General features: G+C 47.8%; 1 pseudogene; it reads right to left on the bottom strand.

Moving 5' to 3' along the window:
- Positions 1–1,103: 1,103 nt before the first annotated feature.
- LOC139281418 (small ribosomal subunit protein eS17-like) lies at positions 1,104–1,534 on the bottom strand (annotated as a pseudogene).
- Positions 1,535–8,368: the final 6,834 nt, after the last annotated feature.

Here is an 8,368-nt window from a genome sequence, read left to right as displayed (position 1 = left end):
ATTGTGGGAACATCGTCAAATTGAAATTAAAACTGGAACCTTAATGAGCCCAACAAGTAACAAGTGAATAGGCTTTGAGCACCACAGGCACATCTGGTCACATTATGATATGAGTTTTGTATTGGATCTGCAAAATACCTCGGCGCCTCATAACACAAGGAGTTGGTTATGATGAAGCGCAATGCTGCAGTTGCCGAAGAGCATATTATTGGCCACTAACTCTATTGGCTGGTTGTGCAATATATTATTAAGTTTTGTTTTGCACCCAGAAAGAAATGAGGAGCAAAAATGCACATTGCTCTCAAGATGAGTGCTAGTTCAGTGTAATTGATGTAGAAGGATATGTTCCTGAATAGCTTATGGTTGTTTAATCACCTGAATATTTTATTGTTTCATTTTAATACAATAATAATTTGTATTATAAGCTGGCATTGCCCATGTTGAATTTAATTCAATTTCCGATTGCAATAAATTTAATTTGCCATGAATAATGGGTGAACCAGTTTCTCTTAAATGCACAACACTTCACTACAAGCTAAGTTAGAATTTGAACTTTACAGTAGGTCCACTTGAGAAGAGTCAGCAACTGGTTCTGTACCAACTAGCAGCAGCTTAACAAGAAGCTGGGTGAGAAATATGTAAGTGAGCTCAGTTGCAGGAGCATATATAAGGTGATGGGATCCAACCTATATAGGTTTCAGAAACGTTAGGCATTGCAAGTTGAAACACTACAGTAAATGTGTGAGGATTTACCTTTGGACATGCACTGCTTTGGTTTAGCTTTGGCATCTTTGCAATTACTTGAAGGATCATCCAATGGACTGAGGACTTTTTTTCCTGTAAAAAGAGTGAATACCAAGAATGCAAGTGTCAGCTGAACTTACAGGAGAAAAACACCTGTTCGGTAGAGGGCAAAGACACTTCTAAGTATTGAAGAGGAATATCAACAGATAGTTGTATGAGAACACGTGGCATGAAAGATGAAGGGATCGATTTTAACTTGGGTTGCCTGGCATAAATGGAGCCGCAGTGGAATGAAACTAGCTTCAATTACCTCAATTTGCATATTAAAAGGGCTTTTTTTTTCCTTTGTCTTTTTTATTATTAGAACAATGTGGTACAAATAATGTTAGATTCTTGGGGTCTGGAAGGCCATTCCTACCGAAGGCTGTGACACCTGCAGATTGGACAAGCTGCCAAAGTCCAGCAACTTCAGCATCTCCTTGATATCTGGGTCCACCTCAATCATCTCCTGGTCCAGAGCAGAGACCTCTGGGACATAGTTGTCCCTCCTCTCTCGCTCATCTTCCTGCAGTTTGATGGAGATGCCTCAGACAGGCCCCCGCTGGATACGCTTCATATGTGTCACATACCCTGCAATCTTGTTGTGGAGTTTCTTGCTGGGGATGATGGCGATCTCTTTGGAAACCCTTTTGTTTGTGTGGACGTCATTGCCGACGCGAGTATAGTATTTCTCAATGATCACTCGATCGGCTTTCTTGACCGTCTTAGTCCTGACACGACCCATCTTGGATTCCGGTTGCTTGAAACAGGCAGGTGCTCTGGTCATCCAGCAGAAGGCCCCTTTGAGGATGGCCATGGCCAGAGACTGGCGTAAATGGAGCAGGAAGCCATCTTCGTTGCACTACTGCCCCAGTTACATGGGGAAACCCAAGTTAGATCTATCCTTTCATCTTTCATGTCAAGTGTTCTCATACAACTATTGCCATTCCTTTACAATACATAAAAGATAACAACAAGAAACAAGAAAGGATTGGAGGCTTACACACCATCAAAATGATTCTCTGTTCATGCAGAAGAAAATGGCTCATAATAGCAAAGAACATCAGGCAACAGGTCTGCAGGTATTAATACATCAGGGGGAAGAGGCCATGAAACTGCTGGGTACCAATTCATCACAAGCAGCAGATGAGTGCAATCCCAATGGGTTTATTCAGAGTAGCTGAATATCTTTGACGTTCATATAAATATTATCTGTAGCTATTATGTGGAGAGTCCTAAAGGAGCAGTAAAAGTATATGATAGTCTTTGTGATTCTTTTTAACTCCACAGAAGTGTTAAAATAAAAATCACTGGAAAATTGCACAGAAGATGAAATTCCAGGGCCCACTGCATTGGGCATAGCCATCAGAGATCCCCCCCCACTCTATCATTCACCCCATTACTAGCACTCACTAGCCCAGATAGAGACACATTTGGTGAAATAGTCAGTGTAGATGGAGAGCTGTCACTGGGGGAGTCTCAGAACACAAGGCACCCAGAAGATGTGGCAGTGGAAGGTGGACCTAATGTTTCTATTGAAGGCTTAGGGAAAGTCTAATGAGGATGATAATCTCAGGAGGCCTGTCATGAAGAGAAAGATGCTTGCAGAGCATCGATTATGTATGGAGGCTCTGTGTCCTATCTCACATAATGTGTGTCAGGTGTCTTGGATTATAGCAGATACCAAAGCCATCCTTCAATGCACCATCAGCAAGGGGTATACATCAATGCAATGCAACCTGGAGGGAGTAGCAGCTGCTGGAACCTCGGCAAATATCTACTATCTCAGGGTGATCTCCAACCCAAAAAGTGACTCCAAAGTGGAAGAATTTACGATTGGCCTGCAGGTGAAGGGAGACCATTTGAAGAGAACAATGACTACCGATTCAGCTATCTCCAGAGCAGCATCTTGGAGGGTTTGGAGGATATCGGCACACTCTCTCCCTCTCTCTTAGGAGCTTAAGGGTCTTAGTAAATCCCTTAGTGTGCTCCCATGGAACAGTGGCCAGCAGAATCCATTTCCTGCTAGTGGGATAGCAAGCGAGCGCTCTGATAAGCCTGCTCTCCCCCCTGGCAGCAGCACAAGAGAGCTCTCCAGTCTACCCCCCTCAGGTAGGGTTGTCAATCCTCCCGGATTGTCCAGGAGTCTCCTGGAATTGGAGAAGAATGACAGATCAGCCATGATTCTAATCGAATGGCGAAACAGGCTCGAGATGCTGACTGCTTTACTCATGTTCCTATGTTCCCTGTGCACTGCTGCAGCAACCCGGGACAAATTGCGCAAGGAGGCGCACGCCATTGCATGTGGCAGTGATGCTTTGACTGAACTCACTGTGAAAAACCTAGCTGCATGATGCACAGTCACCTACTGACACCCAGATTGCTATTTATACCGGCACAAGTTATCGAGTGACTTTGCACCATTATTTCAGCTTTAGCATTTTTGCCCCTAATGACTGATCATTCAGTACTTCTGCTAGCTTTTAGGGCCGGTGCAGAGTGGCGGAGATCTCGGAGCCGTGGGAGCTGAGAGAGACAAGAAGGTAAGATCCAAACCTGGGGATGGGTCGGAAGCTCCCCAGAGTCCTCAAAGTAATAGCAGCTGAGTCGGTCTCACAGAGAAGTCCGGTAATGGATCATCTGGGGGAGATCAACGAGCTCCGAACGGGACGAGATCCCAGAGCCAGCTCCATATTGCTCAGCAACAAGTCCTGGAGCCCCTTCAATGGACTCGAGGAATTCAGCGCAGAATCTGCACTCAAGGGAGAGAGAGAGGGAGAGGGAAAGAGGGAGGGGGAAGGAGGGAGACAGAGAGAGACAGAGAGAGATAGAGACAAAGAGACAGGGAGAGAGAGAGAGAGAGAGAGAGAGAACAATACTGATATGTCCTTACTATACATACAGTATAAATGCACACTAGGCCCATACTTGAGAGAAGATCACTCTGTGACCAGTTACCTTTATTAACAAGACCTCAAGAGAGAGACGGTGGGTGGAGCTTCCGCTTTTATACCGAAAAGTCCAGGTTAGGAGTGTCTCCCACAAGTTCGCCCCCTGTGGTCAGTGTTCTGAAGGTGTACAACTTAGGTCAGCTTATACATGGGTTCCAATGACAGTTGAATACATGACATCATCTGCCCCCTAAAGTCTTATTGGGATCACAGGTTAAGTCTCTCTGGTGGTTTACGCTCCCTTGTAGAGCGCCTGAGTTGGGGCACCGGTTGATAGGCGCTGGCCTGAGTGTCTGCTGTTTGCGGTACCTCAGGCCTGTCCAGGCTGCCCACAGTGACTGGGCTCTCCTCCACTTGGGCCCGGTCCTCCACTTGGTTCCGGTGTTCGGTCATCTATAGTGGAGTAAACTCTACATCGTGTTCTTCCTTTGCTTCTTCTATGGGGTTGCTGAACCTCCTTTTAGTTTGATCCACGTGTTTGCGGCAGATTTGTCCATTGGTAAGTTTAACTACCAAAACCCTATTCCACTCTTTGGCAATCACAGTGCCTGCAAGCCATTTGGGCCCTGCAGCATAATTAAGGACAAAAACAGGATCATTGACATCAATACATCGCGCCTTCGCATTCCTGTCATGGTAGTCATATTGTGACTAGCGCCTGCTCTCAACAATTTCTTTCATAGTAGGGTGTATAAGGGACAACCTGGTTTTGAGCGTCCTTTTCATTAGCAGCTCTGCGGGTGGAACCCCTGTGAGCGAGTGTGGTCAGGATCTATTGGCCAACAGGAGGCATGATAAGCGGCTTTGTAGGGAACCCCCTTGGATTCTGAGCATCCCCTGTTTGATTATCTGCACTGCTCGTTCTGCCTGGCCGTTTGAGACCGGCTTGAACGGTGCCGTTCTGACATGGTTGATTCCATTTCCTGCCATGAAGTCCTGGAATTCAGTGCTTGTGAAGCATGGGTCATTGTCGCTGACCAAGACGTCCGGTAGACCATGGGCGGCGAACATTGCCCGTAGACTTTCTACCATGGCAGAGGATGTGCTTGAATTTAAAATGGCACACTCAATCCATTTGGAGTAGGCGTCTACTCCAACCAAAAACATTTTTCCCATGAAAGGACCTGCGTAGTCCACATGGATGCGTGACCATGGCTTGGCGGGCCAGGACCAGGGGCTAAGGGGGGCTTCCCTGAGTGAGTTGCCCAGCTGAGCACACGTATTGCACCTGCGCACACAAAGTTCAAGGTCTGCATCTATCCCTGGCCACCAAACGTGCGACCTGGCAATTACCTTCATCATGACAATGCCCGGGTGCTCATTGTGAAGTTCTCTGATAAACACCTCTCTGCCTTTCTGGGGCATGACTACTCAGTTTCCCCACAGTAGGCAATCGGCCTGAATTGAGAGTTCGTCCTTGTGCCTATGAAACGGTTTAAACTTCTCAGGGCATGCCCCATACGTGGATGCTCAGTTCCCATTCAGGACACATTTCTTAACTAAAGACAGTCGGGTCTTTATTCGTCCAGACTTTAATCTGATGGGCTGTCACAGGTGAGCCTTCGCTTTCGAAAGCTTCAACAGCCATGACCATCTCAGCATCATGCTCAGCTGTCCCCTCAGTGGTGGCTAGTGGTAGCCTGCTGAGTACATCAGCACAGTTTTCAGTGCCCGGTTTGTGCCAAATTGTGTAGTCATAGGCAGCTAACGTAAGTGCCCACTTCTGTATGCGGGCCGATGCATTCGCATTAATGGCCTTGTTGTCAGCTAAAAGGGACGTTAGGGGTTTGTGATCTGTCTCCAGCTCAAATTTCCTGCCAAACAGATACTGGTGCATTTTTTTTACTTCATATACACATGCTAACGCTTCCTTTTCTACCATCCCGTAGCCCCTTTCTGCCTGGGACAGACTTCTGGAGGCATAAGCTACCGGTTGTAACTGACCATTGGCATTCACATGCTGCAACACACACCCGACCCCATAGGACGACGCATCACACATTAAAACTAGTTTCTTACACGGGTCATATAACATTAACAGTTTGTTGGAGCATAACAAATTGCGTGCTCTAACAAAAGCCCTTTCCTGGCTGTCCCCCCCAGACCCAATCGTGACCTTTGCGTAGGAGCACGTGTAGCGGCTCTAACAGCGTGCTCAATTTGGGAAGAAAGTTGCCAAAATAGTTCAGGAGCCCCAGGAATGAATGCAGCTCCGTCGTGTTACGGGGTTTGGGTGCTCTCTGGATCGCTTCCGTTTTGGACACAGTAGGTCTGATCCCGTCTGCTGCAACCCTCATCCCCAGGAATTCTATCTCTGGAGCTAAGAAGACGCACTTCGCCATTTTCAGTCGCAGCCCTACCCGGTCCAGTCTGCGTAGCATCTCCTCTAGGTTGTGGAGGTGTTCTTCAGTATCGCGACCCGTGATGAGGATGTCGTCTTGAAAAACCACTGTCCTTGGAATCGACTTGAGGAGGCTTTCCATATTTCGCTGAAAGATTGCAGTGGCCAAACGAATCCCGAACGGACATCTGTTGCACTCAAACAACTCCTTGTGTGTAGTGATGGTGGTCAGCTTTTTCGACTCACTCGCCAGCTCCTGGGTCATGTAAGCTGAGGTCAGGTCCAATTTTGAAAAAAGTTTGCCACCGCACAGCATCACAAAGAGGTCCTCTGCTCTCGGTAGCAGGTACTGGTCTTGGAGTGACACCCGATTGATGGTGGCCTTGTAATCACCATATATCCTGACCGACCCATCCGCCTTGAGCACCGGCACGATCGGGCTCGCCCAGTCACTGAATTCGACTGGCGAGATGATGCCTTCCCTCAGCAGGCAGTCTAATTCGCATCCTATCTTTTCCCGCATCACGTATGGCACCGCTCTGGCCTTGTGGTGTACTGGCCTGGCGTCCGGGTTTATGTGAATCACTACCTTGGTCTCCATGAAAGTGCCGATGCCGGGTTGAAATAATGAGTCAAATTTGTCCAGGACCTGTAAGCATGATACTCACGCCACAGAAGAAATTGCATTGACATCGCCCCATTTCCAGTTCATGACAGCAAGCCAACTCCTCCCCAGTAGTGCAAGACCGTCCCCTGGGACAATACAGAGTGGCAACCTGTTCTCCGAATCTTTGTGGGTCACGACTATCGTGGCACTGCCTAGCACCGGAATGATCTCCTTTGTCTATATCCGTAGCAGTGCGTCAATCTGCAATAATTTTGGCCTCCTGGCCTTGGACACCCACAACCTTTCGAACTGTTTGATACTCATCAGGGACTGGCTAGCCCCTGTGTCCAGCTCCATTAATACTGGGATGCCATTGAGGAGCACTTTCATCATTATCGGTGGCGTCCTGGTATATGAACTGTATATGTGCTCCACATGAACTCGCTGAACTTCAGCTTCTAGCGATTTCCCCCAGTATTCATTTGGCCTCGTAGGGCTTACATCGGGCCCGTCCTCCTCGTACATCAACCTGGCTGCAGGCTTCCTGCACATACGTGCCAAGTGACCGCTGACGTTGCAGTTTCTGTAGGTATATTGCTGATACCTGCAAGCTCTGGCTGGGTGTTTGTCTTCACACCTCCAGCATGAGCTAGAGGCCCCATTGCTGGAAACAAAAGGTCTATTACCAGTCAATCATCTCTAACTGTCTCTGTAACTGTCCTTAAGCGCACTATTAACAGGTGTTGATGGCTCCATTACTGGCCGCATTGTCCATTGCGGTGGCATGAATCGCTGTTCAGCTAGCCATTGTCTCTGTTGAATTCCCCCTTTGGGTTCGACTGCATGCTGAGGCATGTCCAATTGCCCTTGACTGCCTAGAGAACTGTGTGCCGTATTAACAATGTTGACTCCCTGGTCGTTTGCCGCATTTGAGCCAAGATTTTTGCCATAAATCATTCTGGTCTCTTCCTCCCCTGAGATAATTGTCTGGACTATCAGAGCCACCGCTTCCAAGGTCAAGTGTTTGGTCTCTATCAGTTTCCTGAAAACCCTAGCGTGCCCGATGTCCTCAATAAAAAAGTCTCGCAGCAAATCCGCTCTGCATGCATCTGGGAACTTACATAGGTTCGCCAGTCGCCGGAGATCTGCCACGAAGTCTGGAATGCTTTACCCCTCTCGCCGCCGGTGCGTGTAAAACCGGTGTCTCACCATGTGCATGCTGCTCACTGGTTCAAGGTGTTCCCCGATCAACTTCGAACGTCTTGTCCGCCGGCTTCTCTGGCACTAGAAGGTCCTTCATCAGAGAATACATTCTGGATCCACAAACCATCAGGAGATGAGCCCTGCGTTTGTCGGCCGAATCCTGTCCCAACCATTCCTTCGTGACAAAACTTTGCTGTAGTCTCTCAATAAAGTCGTCCCAATCATCACCAACACAGTACACCTCTCTTCTGTGCTGCTAGTGGCCATGCTTGCGTGGTTTAAATCCCAGTTTCTCGTTGCCAGTGATATGTCCTTACTCTACAGTATAAATGCACACGAGGCCCATACTTGAGAGAAGATCACTCTGTGACAAGTTACCTTTATTACCAAGACCTCAAGAGACAGACGGTGGGTGGAGCTTCCCCTTTTATACAGGAAAGTCCACGTTAGGAGTGTCTCTCACAAGTTCGACCCCTGTGGTCA

This window comes from Pristiophorus japonicus, chromosome 15, assembly GCF_044704955.1.
Source record: "Pristiophorus japonicus isolate sPriJap1 chromosome 15, sPriJap1.hap1, whole genome shotgun sequence".
Taxonomy (NCBI): Eukaryota; Metazoa; Chordata; class Chondrichthyes; family Pristiophoridae; genus Pristiophorus; species Pristiophorus japonicus.
The sequence above is the reverse complement of the archived record's forward strand: the minus strand, read 5'-3'. Positions and strand labels throughout refer to the sequence as shown.